Here is a 17,955-nt window from a genome sequence, read left to right as displayed (position 1 = left end):
TCAACACTTTTGCTTGTGGTTAAGAACCATTTGGATTTTCTTTTCTGTGAACTGTCCACTTAGACCACCTCAAAAACTGGGTTGATGGTTTCTTTCTTATTGATCTGTAAGAGCTCTTTAGATTTTAAGGAAATTAGCTCCATCCATGACATAAATTGCAGAAATGTTTTCTCACTTTCGACAACTGAGAAACAAACTCTTAAGATTTTGTTGATGATGATTTTGCCATACAGAAATTTTGTACTTTTAGGGTTAAATCTATTAACCTTTTCTTTAATGGCTTCTGAGTTTTGAATCATATTTATTGAGATATATTCACAAACTGTATAATCACCCAAAGCGTACAAGCAGTGGTTCACAGTGTCATCATACAGCTGTGCATTCATGACCACAATATTTGAATGTTTTCATTACATCAAAAAAAAAAAGAAAATGAAAAAGAACACCCAGAACAACCCATACCCCTCCCCCGCCCCCACACTATTATTTATTTATTTTTTGTCTTTATTTTCTTACTGTCCATATACTGGATAAAGGGAATGTCAGTCACAAGATTTTCACAGTCATATAGTCACATCTTAAAAGCTTTACAGTTACACAATCATCTTCATGAATAAAGGCTACTGGATTACAGTTCAACAATTTCACGCATTTCCCTCTAGCTACTCCAGTATATAAAAAACTGAAAAGGGATATCTATAGACAATGCATAAGAATAATCTCCAGAATGACCTCTTGACCCTATTTGAATCTCTCAGGCACTGAGACTTTATTTTGTTTCATTTCTCTCTTCCCCCTTTTGGTCAAGAAGGTTTTCTCAATCCCCAATGCCGAGTCCCAGCTCATCCCCAGGAGTCATGTCCCACGTTGACAGGGAGACTGAGACCCCTGGGAGTTTTTTGACCATCTTTAATCCATCTGAAATTTATTTTGTTATTAGATGTTCTCTTTTTTTAGATAGCTACCTAGTTGTCTCAATGGCATAAATTTCAATATGCCATCTTTATTTAATACTAATTTATCTTTGCATTCTCGTATTTTGGTTTTGTTAAAGCTGCTGGAATACAATATAACTGGCTTTCACAATGGGGATTCATTAAGTTACAATTTACAGTTCTTAGGCCATAAAAATGTCCAACTCCAGGCAGTCGCAGGATGACACCCGGACTCGGAAGATATGCTCCTGGCATCTGGAAACCGCTGTCATGTGAGAAGGCACCTGTCGTTTGCTTCCAGGTTTCGTTGCTTTCAGCTCCTGGTTCCAGTGCCTTCCTCTCTGAACTTCTGTGGGTCTTCTTTTGGTTTCTCCAGGGCTTTTTTGTATGAGCTTCTCTTAAATTCGTTTCTCTGCTTCTCTGGGCTCTTATCCTCTCATAAAGGACTCCAGAAAAAGGATTACGACCCACCATGAATGGGCTGGGTCACATCTCCATTGAAATAACCTAACCACAAGGTCCCACCCACAACAGGTTTGCACCCACAGGAATGGATGAAAAGACCATGGCCCTTTCTGGGGGACAGGACAGCTTCAAACCAGCATATCTCCCTTCTCTCTGCACCTCATGCTGTTACCTGGGAATCCCCATCTTCCTCTCCATGATTTCATTCCATTTGTCAGTTGGATGATGGTACCAGGGCCGACAGGCATGTAATTTACGGTGAATCTCAGTATCTTAAAGCAAGGAGAGTCCTCAGAAGAGTCCCTTCATTTTCCTTTTTTTTTTTTACATGGGCAGTCACCGGAAATCGAACACGGGTTTCTGGCATGGCAGACAAGAACTCTACCACAGAGCCACCACTGCACCACTCACATCCCTTCATTTCACAGCTAAGGGTACTGAGGTGAACTGGACTTATCCAAAATCACAAGGTTGGTGAGCGCTTGTGATTTTTTTTATTACCATTTAAGAATAGTATTGATTTTGCCATAAATTCTGTTCAATCAATAAATATCTATTAAGCAACATCTCTGTCCAACACTGAGCCAGACGCTGGGGCTTCAGAAATAAATGACACAGCTCTGAGCCTCTGAGAAGTTCAGTGCCTATTGTGTGGTCTGGACACAGTCACCCAGAGACCAACTCAAAGGTGACAGCTGCCTACGAGTATGGAGGAACCAGTTAATTCTGCAAGAGATGGCTTGGAAAAGGCTCAGAAGATGCACTACTTCAAACTGGGCCTGACATTACTAGAGTTTTTTCCAAAAAAAGTCATTTGGCAATAGAGAAGCAGTGGGACAAAGCAGGGTGTCTGGTGGTGTACAGGCGCAAAGAAAGTGATCGAACTTAATGTTGGCACTGGTGAAACAGAAAAAAAAAAGAAAAAGAAAGGGCTCCTCTAAGAATCTGTGGTCACTGGCAGGTCCTCATGTGGGTTTGGGCCCTGCTCCCCCAAACGGCAAGGTAAGAATTACAAACACAACGGATTCATCCGTGTGTCTTCCAGGTGTTTGGCAGAATGTGCCCTTATCCCAGCGCTCAAAGAATCCCCACAGGTAAGAGTTCTAACAAACACAAGCTCACATCAAAAATCACAAAACACATAAGGAAATAAGCCCTCATGAGGGGGAACTGCAGAGGCATCAAACAACAGAACCATATCTGCTAATATTTCAGATGCTGGAAGCATTGTGTTATCATATACAGAACACAAAAGAAGAATGCTTATGATTAAGGAAATAAAATAGGGAAATTGAAAGCACACGTAAGAAAATTTGGGAACCATATATCCGAATAAGCGTTTACTATCCAGAAATGTATGAAGAATTCCTACAATTCAACAACAAAAAGACAAATAATCCAATTAAAAAATGGCAGATGACTTGAAAAGACATCTCTCCAAAAATGATATACACATGGCCAATAATAAATATATGAAAAGAGGCTTATCATTTAGCCACGGGGAAATGCAAATCAAAACCTCGAGAGAACCACTCCTGTGCCAAGCAGCAGAGATCTGGGAAGTGTCATTAACGCCAACATGAGTGAGCGACAAGGCACTGGGGCAGCCAATGGAAAAGACAAGATGTCTGGAGACAATGACAGGCAGAAGAATGGTCAAGAAGAGTTCAACACCAGACATGGATGTGCCAGAGGCAGAATGCGTGGTGCTGGCCATTCAGTTGCAGCTCAGAAAATTCCAGAAGGAAAAGGCTGGGTCTCAGTCTTAGCGAGAGTGCCCCATCAGAGTCCGCTGCAAGACACCAAAGTCAGGCGTCATCTGTCAAGAAATGAAAGAGCAACACCCTAGAAAGCGGACATCCCCACAAGGCCCACACACACACAGCGCAAACCTAAAACGCATGCACATCAGAGCCAGAGCCCCGTGATATTTATACCCCCGAAGGATGGCATAAAGCAATGAGTTGTGAGTGGCTTAATCTCTCTGTTTCTCTCCAGTCCCATTTCCCCTGCAACTATTTTCTTTGTTGGTCTAATAGAGTTTGGATGAAAAAAAAGAGAAAACCTCAATGAGACACCACTTCACCCACCAGAATGGCTATTAGTTACAGAAAAGGGAAATAACAAATGCTGATGAAGATTCAGAGAAATAGGAGCCCTGTGTAATGTTGGCAGGAACGTAAAATGGTGTAGCCACTGCGGAAATCAGCTTTGCATTTCCTCACAAGGATAAATGAAGAATTGCAATACCAAATCCCACTTCTAGATATATTTGCAAAAAAAACCCAACTGAGAGCAGAAATATATGTACACCAGCGTTCACAGCAGCATTATTTACTACAGCCAAAAGTCGGGAAACGACCCACGTGCCCACGAACAGAAGGAAAGATGCACGAAACGAGGCACATTTATACAATGGGATGTCACTCAGCCATAGAAAGGAATGAAGTTCTGACTTCCCCGTGGATACACCTTGAAGGCAACATGTTGAGTGAAATAAGCCAGACAGAAAAGGACAAATACTGTGTGACCTTACTTATTTGAGATTATTAGAATGTGCTAATTCATAGAGACCAAAAGAAGATTAGAGCACAGGAGGTAGGGAATGGGGAGTTAGTGCCGATGGGTACAGGGTTTCTGTTTGGGATGATTGAAAAGTTTTGGAAATGGCCGGTGGTGAGGGTAGCCGAGTACTGTGAATGCGAGTAACACACCTACCTGTATGCTTGAATGTGGTTAAAATGGGAAATGTTAGGCTGCTTATGGCACCACAATAAAAATTAAAACTATATATATAAAACGGAGGCATAAGATACTAATTTTTTAAAAGACAATGCATATTTGGAAAGCAATAAAATAGAAATATAGAAATAAAGAATACTCATCTAGATTAAAAATCCAATGGACAGATTCCCAGTGCCTGCTCATGCTAAAAAAATAAAAAATACAATGGATAACGAAATATCTGGACTAGGCAAAGTCAAAGAGACTTAATGTAGACTAAAGGTTACCAGAGGTTGGGGGGAGAGGGGAACAGGCAGTTGTTGCTTAATGGGTATAGAGTTTCTGTTTAGGGTGATGAAAAAGTTCTAGAAATAGATAGTGGTGATGGTTACACAACATTGTGAATGTACCTAATGCCAGTGAGCTGTACACTTAAAAATGGTTAAAATGGCAAATTATATGTCATGTATATTTTACCACAATAAAAATATTTAAAATTAAACTCATGAAGGAATATTAATTTAATGGATTAAAACATATTAAATATATAAAAATCTCTGAGTTGATAGTGATCTTACAAATATCTCAATGGAAGGGTTAAATATAAGATTAGAGACAAAGAAAGAATTAGTAAACTGGAAGACAGACAAGAAATAATCCATAAAACAAAACAAAGAAACAGAAGGAAAATATGAAAAAGAAGTTATGAGATACAGAGGATAGTATAAGATCCAAACATCTAACTAGAGTTCCAAAAGGAGAGACTAGAGAGAGATAATGATGGAAAGGAAAGAATCAGAAATCATGGCTGAAATTGTTCTAGAACTGATTAAATTCGTTGGTTCAGGAAACACAACGAATAGCACTTAATAGTAAACTGCAAAACGCAAAACACATACATGTGGAACCAGATTACCTAAAAAAGACTAATAATCCGGCTCCTAGCTTTTCAACAGTTACAATGGAAACCAGAAGACTGGGGAAAATTCCTTTTAAATATTAAAAGAAAATAACTCCCAAGCTAATATTTTATTATACCCAGTAAAACTATCTTTTAAGAATAAGGATGAAATAAAATTTCAACCAAACATAAACTGAAAGTTTATCACTAAAAGACCTTTGCTACATGATGTTTTGATTCCAGAAGGAAGGCCTAAGATGCCAGGAGAAATGTGAGTAAATAAAATGGTAAATACATGGGTAAATAAAAGTTTGACCATATAGAACATTAAAAATAAAGCTCAACTGTGGGGTTTAAAAGAAAAATAAGAAGGAGCTAAAACATTATACAGCAACTGAATATGAGCAGAGACAGTGGCGACGTTAAATAAAGCATTCCAAGGTCCTTACATTGTTTGAAAAAAGATGTAGGCACCAGCTAAGTTTAACCTTTATGCCGTCTGCAGCACTGAAAGAACAGAAAGAGTATGTATATATTCCAAACAGTAAGGGGTAAAAATAAAGTGAGGGGAAGAAAAAAACTCTCAACCAATTCAAAAGAAAGAATGAACAGAGAAAAAAGAATCAGAAAAAGATCAAACAGAAAGCACAAAATAAGATATAGAAAGAACTCCATACATATCCCAAACTATAACAAATGTAAACGGCCCGAACACTCCAGCTAAAGAGTACAGATGTCAGACTGGATTAAAAACAAAAAGAGATCCAGCTCTAGGACATTTACAGGAGACACAAGGACAGGGATGTAGGCCAAGTTTGCTGTGCAAACTGAAATCACAGGCACGGAGGGGAAGAGCAGAGAACTGTGGCCACAGCACCAAGGTGAGCCTGGGAGGAGGATCCAGACAGTGATGAGCCAGAAACCAAGGGGTGTGCGTGTGCGTGTGTGAGAAAGAGAGACTTTCCAAAAAGAAGGGCTGTTACCATGACAGTAAATGCTATGAAGAAGTTGGGTAAGTGGAGGTCAGAAAATGGGCCACTGGCTAAGATGAGGACTTGGCCCAGGACCTCTGGAAGAGGTGGTGAAATCCTCTCTGCCGCCTGCAGAGCTGGAGAAGGGACTGAGAGAGAGGAAATGGGGACAGAAAAGGTGGCCTCTTCTTTGCCAAGTCCTGGGGTGACGAGAAGTGCTGTGGGAGGGGGCTGGAAAGGCACAGGTCTGAGGGAGAGGTGGCAGTAGGTCCACAGGCTTGGGTGGGGCCTTCGGACATGGAAGGATGCAGGTGCTTAGTCCTCCCGCGGCAGCCGGGGCAGGACACAGAGAGCAAGGAGTGGAGCTGTGACCAGCAGGTAAAGAGTGGCCCAGGCAGGTAAGCACAGGCTTCCCGGGGTGGAGCAGGGGTGGGAGGGCTGCTCAGAGGTGGACCAGGAGGCAGCGGGCAGATTTTCTGGGTGACGGCAAGTCCACAGAGCAGCCTGTTGGCCTGAGGCTAGCGGAGGGGCTCGGAGGGGAGGGCTGGTGAGGGTCAGGCATCGCAGGGTACGCTCAGCCACCCAGCACCAGCAGCCTCCGAGGGGACATGACACTCGTCGAGAGGCGGGTTCAGACACGGGCCTCGCGAGGACAGACTGACAAGGCACACACAGATAACCACCAAAGTTTTGATATATATATATGTTTTTTGATATATATAAATATATATATATATTTTTTAATGAAAAATATGCAGTCTTCCCTATTGAAAAGCCCACTCCATTGTGTCCCACTGGGGAGTGGGATGGGATCCAGGATGGCATTCAGGTACCCCCCCCGAAGGCACACCACACTGCACAAGAGTCACCCCCAAAGCTGCAGCTTTCCATCTAAACCCTCCTGCTCGCGCAGTAATCATTCTAACCTTCCTCGGATTCTGTACATGTCACACACTTGGAGATAGAGGAGAAAGAAAGGGAAGATATTCCGGCCACAACATGATCCCTGGTCTCAGCCCCTGACTGCAATGAAAAGCCTCCCCTTTCCAGCAGTCCTCCTGGTACTCCCAGAAACACACACGCAGTAGATCATGTGTATCTAATATCAGAAGCTCTTTTATAAAGAAGGACAATCTCTTGTGGAGAACAGAACTAATTCTCTGAGAGGTCAACCGGCTTCTAAGAGTCCTTAAACTTCATTTGCAATATATATACATATATATATATATATATATACACATACACACACACATATATACACATATATAAAAGATAACATATACTTCTAAAAATTCAAATAACACAGAAATGAATAAGATAGAAGACAAAAAACTTCTGTGTTTGGGGTAGGGAACTAGGGATGGAGGCAGGGTCGGGGCATGTGACCTACACACATTAATTAACAAGTATAAAAACCAATTGTTTTAACACTTGGAAGCTGATTTGACATATACTAGGCCCTCCTTCAGTTTCTAGCACCCCTAATCCCTCCTGTCAGGATCTACCCCGGTTTCTTGCCACCTCTAACCCCCCTTATTTAAAGGGTACAACTCTTCAAGCAGCTCCTTTCCTAGTCCAGAATTTTTTAATTTAGCCTTTAGTGCTGCAGTGGCCTTGTTTTCTAATTCTCTCCTTTGCACCCGCGCGTGAGTTGGACCCAGTCATGACACAGGCTCTGCAGGCTGGCCTGGCAACCTCACTGCGATTCGGAACACGTTTCCATAGGAAAACGCTTGCTGTTTCACACGTGAACAGCTGGGGTACACCTGTAAAGTGGGGCCTTTGTCATCTCAGCCTCTGTGCTACCCAAAGAAGCTCGTGGCTCGCTCGGCCCGCTACCTGGCACTGAGGGGAGCTCTGGGAGCAGGCTCGCTCGGCCTCACTGCTGGGTTCGAATCCTGGCTCTGACACTAGGTGTGTGACCTCAGCAAAGTTATTCAACCTAAACAAGCTGACATATATGCAGTGCTCAAAGCAGCCCCGGCATGCAGTGGGGGCAGTATGAAAGAGCTGGCTGAGGCTAGCCAAGAAAGACATTCTACCTTAGGGAGCCACAGGCCTAGGAGGCTGAAGAAAGCTTTGGGCCTTCTCCCCCCAAAAGTACATCCCACGTAAGCCTGTGCCCGCCGATTCAGGTGCACTGACCCCCTGAAGTCCATCCTCCCCTCGTTCCAGCTTTTACTTTTGGCCAAAAGTTATACCTTTTTTCCCCAAAGCGCATTTGCCCCTTGCCAGTTTTTCTCTTATTCCAGGCCAAATCTTCCCCAGTTCACTTTAAGGCAATCTCTCTATGTGCAACAAAGACACACACACTTTTTGGGCATTATTCTCATCTCTCAAAAGCCCTGACGGCCAGGACGTCTTCAGGGCTCAGGGATGTTGGAGCGAGCATGCACAGCGCCTCCTGCGGGGTGTGTGTGTGTGTGTGTGTGTGTTTGCGTGTGCGCACTGGGGGTGCTGCTTAGCCCAGATGCCCGCCCTCCAGGGCACACACCAAAGCCCCCTGCGGGGTGTGTGTGTGTGTGTGTGTGTGTGTGTGTGCGTGCGCACTGGGGGTGCTGCTTAGCCCAGATGCCCGCCCTCCACGGCACACACCAAAGCCCAGATCCGCCAGGTCAGAAGGAGCCTGTGTGAGGGTCAGCGTCCTTGCGACCAACTGGGAAGCGGAGTGACTTGCCCCAGGTCACGAGCCCCTTCCCCCACGACGAGGCCGGGAAGTGGAGTTTCCAAGTTCAGCACCTGATTCCATCAGTGACGCACACACTTCACCAGGCAGGTGAATCTTATTAAACCGCAGTTCCAAGCAGGTCTGCTGAGAGGCCCGACATCCTGCATGCCCGACAAGCTCCCGGGTGTGCGGAGTGCTGGTCCAGGGGCCACACACACACACACACACACTCACCCAGCAATACTGCCCTCGTTAATTAAGGCCGTTTCACCCGCCCTGTTTAAATGTCCTTTCTTCAGGAAAGCCTTCCATCTCCCGTCCTCCCAGACCTGATTATCCACTTATGGTCCCCTGTACTTTTTCCTTTGAAGCATTCATAACAACTATAATTAAAGGAGTATTTGTGTCATTACTTTAATGTCCGTCTCCCAGAAGACTGCAAGCTCGGCGAGGACGGGACTCACACCCTGCCTGCTAAATCACAGACTCTCAATAAAAGCGTGACCGCCGTGGCTGGACCGGCCTGGGGTGGGGAGGCAAGGTTCACACACATGCTGAACAACTTCTGGAGGCCTCAGGCCAACACTGACATTTCCAGCTTTAAAATTCCAACTGGTTCCAAATATGCGCCAACCAAAATTTCAGCTGAAAAGGAAGCCTTTCCGAAAAAGGTCTCCTAAACCATCACTGTCTGTGATACAGCCCTGACCTAGTACAAGCCTGCTTGGAAAGAGCTAAGAATGGACATAAGCATTGTCTTACATTCCTCCATGGCTGAAGCATCTTTGGACACTGTTTGGGCCCAGGCAAAGGAAGCAGCGGGCAAGCTGCAGACCAAGTGATTTCTTTTCCAGTTCTTCTGCTGCCGTCCTTTTGAAGGACCCCAGAACTCCCAAGCCCCAGTTTCTTGGTGCAGGTAGGGATGTCCGAATGCATCCTCACTCTAGGGAGGCACACTTTGAAGTCAGTCTGCCTGGCTTGAGATCCCAGCTTTCTCACTTACCAGCTCTGTGACCTCAGACAAGTTACTTAACTTCTCTGTGTTTCAGTTTCCAAATCTGTCAAATGGGAATAACAGTGCAGGAACTGGCTTCTGTGAGCCTAGTGGAGATGACATAGACAACGCACCCAGTGTAATCCTGCCCCTACACGACATTATTATTTTTCTCCCCATATCTGAGTTTACCTCAGATTCTATTGTTCTGCACACGTCTCCACCCAATGGCCCCACCCCGTCCAGGACCTACCCTTCCCAGGCCTCTCCTGCCCTGTCTGAAGCAATGACTCATGACACAACTCTAGTTCCCATTACTTCCCTGTCTGTGCTTCTGTGTCTCACTCATAGTTTCCTTCCAGGAGAGAAACCCTTTCGCTAATCCCCAGCACCTGCATTCAACAAATATTTATCAAGGACCTACTCTGTACCAGGTCCTGTTCAAGGCACTGGGGGCTCTGTGGCAAACAAAGCAATGTCCGTAGCCCTCGTGGAGCGGACATTCCAGTGACAGGGTCTGATCCACAAACGGAGATCATTCATGTCTCTGGCTGTTTCTTACATCCCTTTTCTTCTCTGGGGACCAATCTTAGATATAAGTTACGCACCACTACAAAGCGGAAAGAAAACATTCCAGATCAAAAAATGCTAAGTATGATTTGGTGACATCCCAATGACTATCGTTGCCCCACTGGCCTGTGGGACTTTGAAGAAGACGGCGCTCCAACAGCCAGAAGCACCGGTTCCAACCCAGACATCACACAGGCAGGTCAAATCCCCCAAAACCACACCTGGAAAATACAGCGCTCCATTTTCCCTCCGGCGTGGGCAAGTCTCGTGGTCTCACAGCCCTGTTGTTCTCAAACCACAGCTCGATTCGGGATCCCCAGCCACCTCAGAGGAAGCAGCCTTGTGCAAAGAGCACTGGAAACAGAGTCTGACTGAGCAGTAATTTGCCACTCACTGGGTGATCACAGGCAAGGGGCTTTTCTCGTGTTTTGGTTTCTTTTAGACACTGTCTAAGGCCCCTTTCCACCTCTGAAGTCCAAGGGCTGAGATTAGACATCATTAACCTGAGACCCAGCAGATTCAGATTTGTTAATTCAACAAAATAAATGTGTGTGTGCGCGCGCACACACACGCACACACACGCACACACACACACACACACACACACACACCCCTGGCTAGGCACAAGGGACTCAGCAGTGAGCAAGCCAGACAACGGCCCTGTGCCAAGCGAGGGCCAGCATCCTCCCACCTGTCTCCTCCTGATGCATTGCACGTTTCCATTTATCTAGTTATTTATGTCCTTTAAACTTCAAACTTGACCTTTCCAAGCACCACTCTGCTAGAAATATCTCTGGGCAAACCTAAAACAGAAGTTGCTCAAAATCTCTGGTGGTCCCATTAGGGTCCCTTCCTCCAGGCTGGAAAACCATCCCAGGCTCTGGGTGTCTTCATGTCTCCAGGCAGGGGGCCGAAAAGAAGTCTCCCGGATAGGAAGCGCCTCTGAAATGGAACTGGCCCCAACCCAGAACCCATGGTCTGCAGGCCACACACCAAGGCACTAGGGCTCACCTAGAGGGGTCGCTCTGAGAAATGAGCAAAAGCATGGGCCTCACTTGGGCTCACGCTGCAGCTTCTTTCATAGGCCTATGGGCAACCAGGTAAGTCTGCAAGAACGAATATGTGGCCCAAACGTCCAGCTCCCCCTACCCAAAAGAAAGCAGCTGTAGCCCCACTGCCCTCGTGCAGGAAAGCTGGGACCTGGGGGGTTACCGGAGCACCAGTGCAGCTGGAACAACGGGTGAGCAATTAGAGGTCCAGGTTGGGGACTGGCAGGTCCAGGTACAAGGTGAGAGCAAGTGGCCCAAGGGCCAGCCGATAAAACCAAGAGTCAGCCCTGGAAAAGAACATTCTCTTTGAAACAAATGAGAAACTGATGGCTGTTAGGTCTCAAAAGTCCAAAACCAGACAGGCCCCAACAACTTTGCTCACAAACACTAGAAATACATTTCCCAATGTCTTAGGACAGTTGGGGACAGTTTTCTTCTCTTCCCCCCACCTGGCCCACAGGTCCTGCCCGGGGTGGTGAGGACTCAACCAGGAAGCAGGCCCTGGCCCTGGGCTGAAGTGACCTTTGACTGCTTTTACTTACACTGTACAAAGGCGGGACGAGAGAGCAGCTACAGGGCTGCCGGGTGACCCCAAAGCCCAAAGCGCTGCGGACCGGACCTGTGGGGCAATGTGGTGAATTTCCCAGGTGCCCATGGGGACTGGTTACGTCCCCTCCAGATGGCCAACGGCTGGGAACTTCCACTTGACACAGAAATAAAGGCGCTGGGAAGCCGTTCGCGGTTGGGGCGCTGGCCTGAGCTCAAGGGTGGGCCACGGGCTGGCGCCTCAGTGGGTGGGCGCACACGGGTAAGTGAGAGAGGCACGGGGGGGCCGTTTGGGGTTAGCTAACTCCCCAGCCCACCCCACCCCGAGCACCTCCCCGGCCTCCTCAATCTTCCCAAACTGCGGCTCAGTCTGGGGGGCAGCAGTCACCGCGACCGCAAAAGTCATCTTAAAAAGCAAGTTGGAAAAAACCCGACACGCACTAGTTAGCAAGTCAGCGGTTAGGGGGGCGGTGGCACCAGGGCCGGCTCGGTGGCATCTGCGCGCTTGGGGAGGGGAGGCGGGGCCCCGCGCCCACTCGGCCGCCTGGGGGACCCCGAGATGACGCCGGAGATCACACCCCACAGTTCCGTCCAATTAGGAAAATGACCGCGAGGAGACCGAGCGAGAGTGCGGGCGGCCAGGAAGGTGGGGGCTCAGGACACCCCGAGAGGACCCCACCCCCACCCCCACCCGCGGCCCTCGGGCTGCCCAGCGCCCACCACGGGGTGCCCCCGACACCGGCCGGGCGCCCGGCTGCCCTCGGGGGCGCCCCCAGCGGCGCGCTCGGCCCTCCCCGTCCCCGGCCCGCGGGGCCGCGCAGCTCCCCCTCCGCTCGGGGAGTAAAGTTTGTGGGCAGCCGCAGAGGCGGGCCGGCCGGGGGGGGAAACTTTGAGGCCCGGGCCCCGGGCGGGGGGGGAGCGCGCGGGGACACCCACGTGCGGGCCCGGCAGCCGCCGCCGCCCCCCGGGCCTCGCGCTCCGCCGCCGGCCCCGCGGCGCTTTCGTTTTTGCTTCTCCCTCCCTCTCCCTCGCTCCCTCCCTCGCTCCCTCTCGCGCTCCCTCTCTCTCATTCGCGCGCTCCTCGCTCTCGCCCTCCTTCGCTCGCTCGCTCCCTCCTTCCCTTCCCCCTCCCCCCCAGACGCCATCTCTCCGGCTCTCCCTCTCTCCGGCTCTCCCTCTCTCCCTCCGGCTCGCCGGCATGAGGGAATGTGGAAGTGAAAGGAAAAGACGACATGTTGGCGGCGCGGCGCGGGCCTGCGCGCCGCCGTCCCCGGGGAGAGGCGGGGGGCGGGCCGGCCGCGGCCGCAGCGACCCACCCCCGCGCTCCCCGCGCCCCCGCCGGCGCGCCGCCCCGGGGGGCTGCGGGGCCGGGGCCGCCGCGGGCCGCGCGGGACACTCACCCTGGGTCCGGGCGCGGCTCCTGCGCTGGGGCCCTCGGCGGGCCGGGGCCGGGGCTCCTGGCTGCCCACCGCCCGGGTGCTGCTGCGCGCCCGCCGCCCGCCTCCACGCGCGCCCGCCGCCGGCTCCAGCCGCCCGCCCTCCGGCTCCTCTCTTTCTCTCTCTCTCTCTCTCCCTCGCTCTCTCGCTCCTCTCTCGCTCCCCCTCTCTCGTCGCGCTCCCGCTCGCTCGCTCTCCCTCCCTGGAAGAAGGGAATGAGGCAGGGCTGACGTGAAGGGATGCAAAACAGCTCCTCCTAAGCCAGCTCGCAGAGGAAGAGGGACGCCGAAGAGCAGCCCTTTTATCTCTCTTTTGTTTTCTCACTTCCTTCCAGCCCCCCCCAGCACCCCCCTCTTGTCAGCCCAAGTTTTCTTTTCTCTCTCTGCCGCAGAGAGGATTTTTCTTCCTTTCTTTCTCTTTCTTTCGGTTCAACTCTCCCACTCGAATTGAAAGCCGGGAGGGATTCCTCCCCCCGTTTTTTTCCTTCCCTCTTTTCTTCCTTCTTCCTCCTTTCTTATTTCTCTAAAAGGGTTTTGTTTGCTGTGGGAGTTTCGTTTGAAAATCAAGTCACGCCTTTTTTTTTTCTCCTTTTCTTTCTTTCTCTCTCTTTTTTTTCTCCTCTCAGCAGAAAAGGGGAACAAAGATAAACTGGAGCGGGGGAAAGGGGGAGCGTCGGAACCGCGCCTGAAAATGGGGGGCCCGGTCCTGCCCGGCACAAAAGGGGCCCGGGGTCTCCGCTCCCCCTCCCCATGGGAAGCCGGGGGGCGCCCTCCCGAAAGGAGAGACGGGGCTGGGGGTGCGGGTGCGGAACTGGGCGCTGGTTCTTTCCCGAGGGCGGCGGGGGCCGCAGGGCCGCCCCCCACCCGGTCCAGCGGCGGAAGGCCGGCCGTGGGCTTGGCTAATGTACGTTTTAAAGTGGGCAGATGGGCTGGGAGCACACGGGCCCGCAGAGCCCTGAGCAGTGGAAGGGCTTTTACCAGCTGTTTGCAGAGCCCTGGACGGCCAGACCCGAGGGGCCGGGGACTGGAGAGGGGCCCGGCCCAGCCGCTGGGGTCGGGTCCCCGCGGGCTCCCCAAGCCCAGGACCCGAGCCTCGGCCCCGGGGTGCGCTGCCCTTCACAGCGCGGGGCTCCCCGCATTGCTCAGGGGCTTGGCACCGCCTTGGCTCCTCCCAGCGCCCGGCAGGCCGGACCCCGGCCTACCGCCTCAGCATCCCCCGCTTTCCCGGGCCCCCTGTCGGCCCGGACGCCGGGTCTTTGCGGAGCTGCTTGGGAGGCTCAGCTGCTCCCGGGCGGGTTCCCGAGGCCGGGTCTGCCCTCGGCTTCTCCGAAGGAGTGGGTTCAAGACAGGGGGAAAGTTCCCAAAGCGAAGTTGGCTACATTTCTCATTCTGCCAAGTCGGTTTTGAGCACCTGCTGAATGCCTGGCCCTCGGACTGGGGCTGCTGACAGCGTCTGGGGACAAACACCCGGACCTGGCGGACCCCCGAGAGCTTCCGCAGGAAACAGCGCCCGGGGAGGTTGCTGCCCGGGACCGGGTCACCGAGGGGAAGGAAATCCTGGATCCTCTCCCCTCCCTCCTCTCTTCCTTCCCTTCCCTTCCTTCCTCCGGCTGCATCTCTTTGGCTCCACCCCTTCTCCTCATCAATTCCTCCCACACTTCCCTGCTCTCCCCGGCTTTTCACTGGAGGGTCCCTCTTCCCAGCGAAGCAGATGCTGAGCCCCATTGTCTTCACCCCAGTGCTTGCAGCTGCGGGGGACAGGAGCTGCCTCCCTCCCCCTCCCCCCAGCCCGGCAGCCTGGGCCTTTAGAGGCTGGAGCCCTAAGGCCTCCGCCCTCGCCCTGCAGGGAGCACCACTTCACTCAGAACATGATTTGTTTCTGACTGGGAGTGAGAAAAAACAGTACCCTCAGAGTTTAGGTCAGCAGTGAGGACAGCGTGGTTTTAGCATGCACACTGGAACCTGAAGGACCCCTGAGCATTCTCCCAGTATGCCCAGAAGTCACATTTCTGTACTACCTGTCCAGTCTCTCTTAGCATGCCGAGGCAAAGCATGAGCACTCATTCATTCATCATAAGCTTACTGAGTACCCACTCTGTGCCATCACTGTTCCGAGTGCTGAGGATCTAACCACCAAGACAAGACATTCGCTTTGTGAACTGGCGAGAAGGCAGGCAACCCAATGCCATGCTCTGTGTGCAAGGGTGGATCAAGGAAGCACCTGAGACCGTGCTTGGCCTGCTGTAGTCAGGGATGACTTCCTGGAGGAGGCTGCATCTAGATGAGTAGGTCTGTGCTGGGCAAATGCCTGGGCGGGAACACACTGTCCACAGGCCCCAGTGTGTACGAGAGATATTCTTACAATCCTGCAAGTTAACAGATTCTTGGAACTGCCACAAGCATGTGCTGCTAAAGTATAGGGTACAAGAGGAAAGGACGGGGATGAGAAGGGTGTCAGGGTGATGGTCACATTTTCGCTTCACCTACCTGCTAACAGTGTGAACATGGATGAATAGCTTAGCCTCAGTTTCTGTACCTATAAAATGGGGTGAGATGACTTCTAGGCTGCAGAGACTCTCATGTTTGAGGGCCCAGGTTTAATTGCGGCAGGTCCCTAGGCACGTTAGCCTCTGTAAGCTGCATTTTCTCATCTGGAGAGTGGGATGAAAATACCTACCTCACAGGGTCTGGGGAGGCTTAAGTGAGCCAGAGCCTACCGTGGTGTGTGCCTCAGCCCCAATCAACGCTGGTTTCACTCACTGTCATAAATCAGTACGTGGGGAGTGACAGGGAGGTGCCCTTGACAGCCTGGAAATCAGATTCTGCTCTGGGTTGAAACCAGTGACTCATCGTGCCAGAAATGCAGCGAGGCGCCATGGAGGGGCTTTCCTTCAAAGTGGGGACACCCACTTCTGGTCAAGAGGGCCGGTGTCATCTCAGGGACCATGACAAGGACTGATGGCTGCGGCTGTGGCCTGCCTGGAGGACAAGCGGGTGTCCCGAGAGGGTGAGCCGGGTGGAGTCCGGAGCAGGAGCACCTGAGGGGCAGCCCCTGGGGGAGGGGATCAGAGGTTACTGACTCCTGCAGAGCCCGAGGGAAATCTCTGGAAACCACTTGGTCCTTCTCTTGGGTCCCCCATTCTCCAGGGAATCTGCAGGTGAACTTGACACCAGGAAGTGCCCCCTGGGTCCAGCACATGCATTCTAGTCCCTGCACCAAAAACACTGTGCACTTCTATGAGCTTTTTGATAACACAAGTGTAGTGTAAAAGAATTTGAATATCAACTAAGCAAAAATTAAAGAGAACCCTATGTAAAGATATTATTTGTTAGCATATATCTTAGACGTTTTACATCCTCCTATCTACACATAAGTACACCTAAGAAATAAAACTACACAAAGTAAATATTGTTGAATGAGTGAGACACCTAAATTTTTTTCTTACGAAATTAGCAGAAATGGCATAACACTATGCCTACCTAGGTGTAACCATTTCCCCCCAGTGGCCCACATAGCACACGTCACAGAGATCTTTCTCTGTCTACCAGTATCCACATTAGCATTCTTAATGAGTGAATTCTTTCATGGCATACTTCTATCTTAATTCATTTAACCAAATCGTTGGACTCATGGGATGCTTCCAGTTTTTCACCTTTGTGAACCCATTCTATTAAACATCCTTTACCCTCACCTGTGTGCCAGGCTTTGCTAAGTGCTTTCTATGCGGTAGGGTCATACCCTGAGCATTCTCATTTTACAGATGAGGAGACTAAGGGAAGTGAAAACACAAAAACACCTCAAGATCACAGCTTTTGAGTTGCTGAGCCAGAATTTGCACCCCAAGTTTCCAGCTGGAAGTTCCCATTCAGCATCTCTTTTTCATGCCTTTTCTTTAGAGCAGTTGTGGATGATCTCCTCTCCCCTCCAACTTTCTCCCTTGGAAATTACCTGCCCGAGAAGACCTGTCTGGTCCGTTAACCCACTGTCTTCTCTGACACCTTTTAGCTTCAGTGATGCCAGCCTCCTGGGGTTGTCGGGAGGAGTGAAAGTGGATAATGTACGACGGGCAGTACACGATGGTGCCTTTAGTAAATTGTGAACTCCACCAGATTGTCGTTGGAAGGTGCCACAGGAGCTCGGCTCACTCTCAGGCCCCGCCGCTTGGACTGATCCTCTGAGCTGCCCAAACCCGTGGGGGAATACTCTAGAATCGTTACTAAAAAGTAAGTAACCAGCTGTTTTGCTGCAGGAGCAGCGGGCGTAGGCCTCTCCTGGGCATTTCATAAGCTCCTCGGTTGCTCCCACGCAGAGCCAAGATGGGATGGTAGGTTTGTTATTACAAGATTTATTAATCCTTGCCATTTTCCTGCGGGAAGAGGCGTTCATGCTGCAGACCTTCCGAAACATTCATTTCCATTTCTGAGAATCGGAGGAATCTTGTAAGCTGAGAAAAGGGATGAAATACAGCTCTTCAACATTTCATTTGACAGGTTCACCAGAATAACTCTGCTGGGAGATTAGCAGGTGATTATTAAAATCTGTTTCTTCTGTTGACAGACCAAACAAAAAAAATTTTTTTTTAAATACCAGCAATTTTGCAACATCTAATATTCAGTTTTTAACATCAAACCACCTAAATCTAGCCGATGAAAGGTGGAGAAGTCCACGCTGAAACCAGACAGGGCTGCAGAGAGT

General features: G+C 50.0%; 1 protein-coding gene and 1 pseudogene across 1 annotated transcript in view; one reads left to right on the top strand and one right to left on the bottom strand.

Annotated features, from left to right (window-relative positions):
• Positions 1–13,281, bottom strand: part of ZNF710 (zinc finger protein 710) — a 68,806-nt gene extending 55,525 nt beyond the window's left edge. Inside the window, exon 1 of the mRNA XM_077124201.1 lies at positions 13,224–13,281. The gene's annotated coding sequence lies outside the window, so the exon portion shown is untranslated. The remainder of the gene's footprint in view (positions 1–13,223) is intronic.
• Positions 2,980–3,169, top strand: LOC143652535 (calmodulin regulator protein PCP4 pseudogene; annotated as a pseudogene).
• Positions 13,282–17,955: the final 4,674 nt, after the last annotated feature.

This window comes from Tamandua tetradactyla, chromosome 12, assembly GCF_023851605.1.
Source record: "Tamandua tetradactyla isolate mTamTet1 chromosome 12, mTamTet1.pri, whole genome shotgun sequence".
Classification (NCBI taxonomy): domain Eukaryota; kingdom Metazoa; phylum Chordata; class Mammalia; order Pilosa; family Myrmecophagidae; genus Tamandua; species Tamandua tetradactyla.
This window is presented reverse-complemented; position numbering and strand designations above follow the sequence as displayed.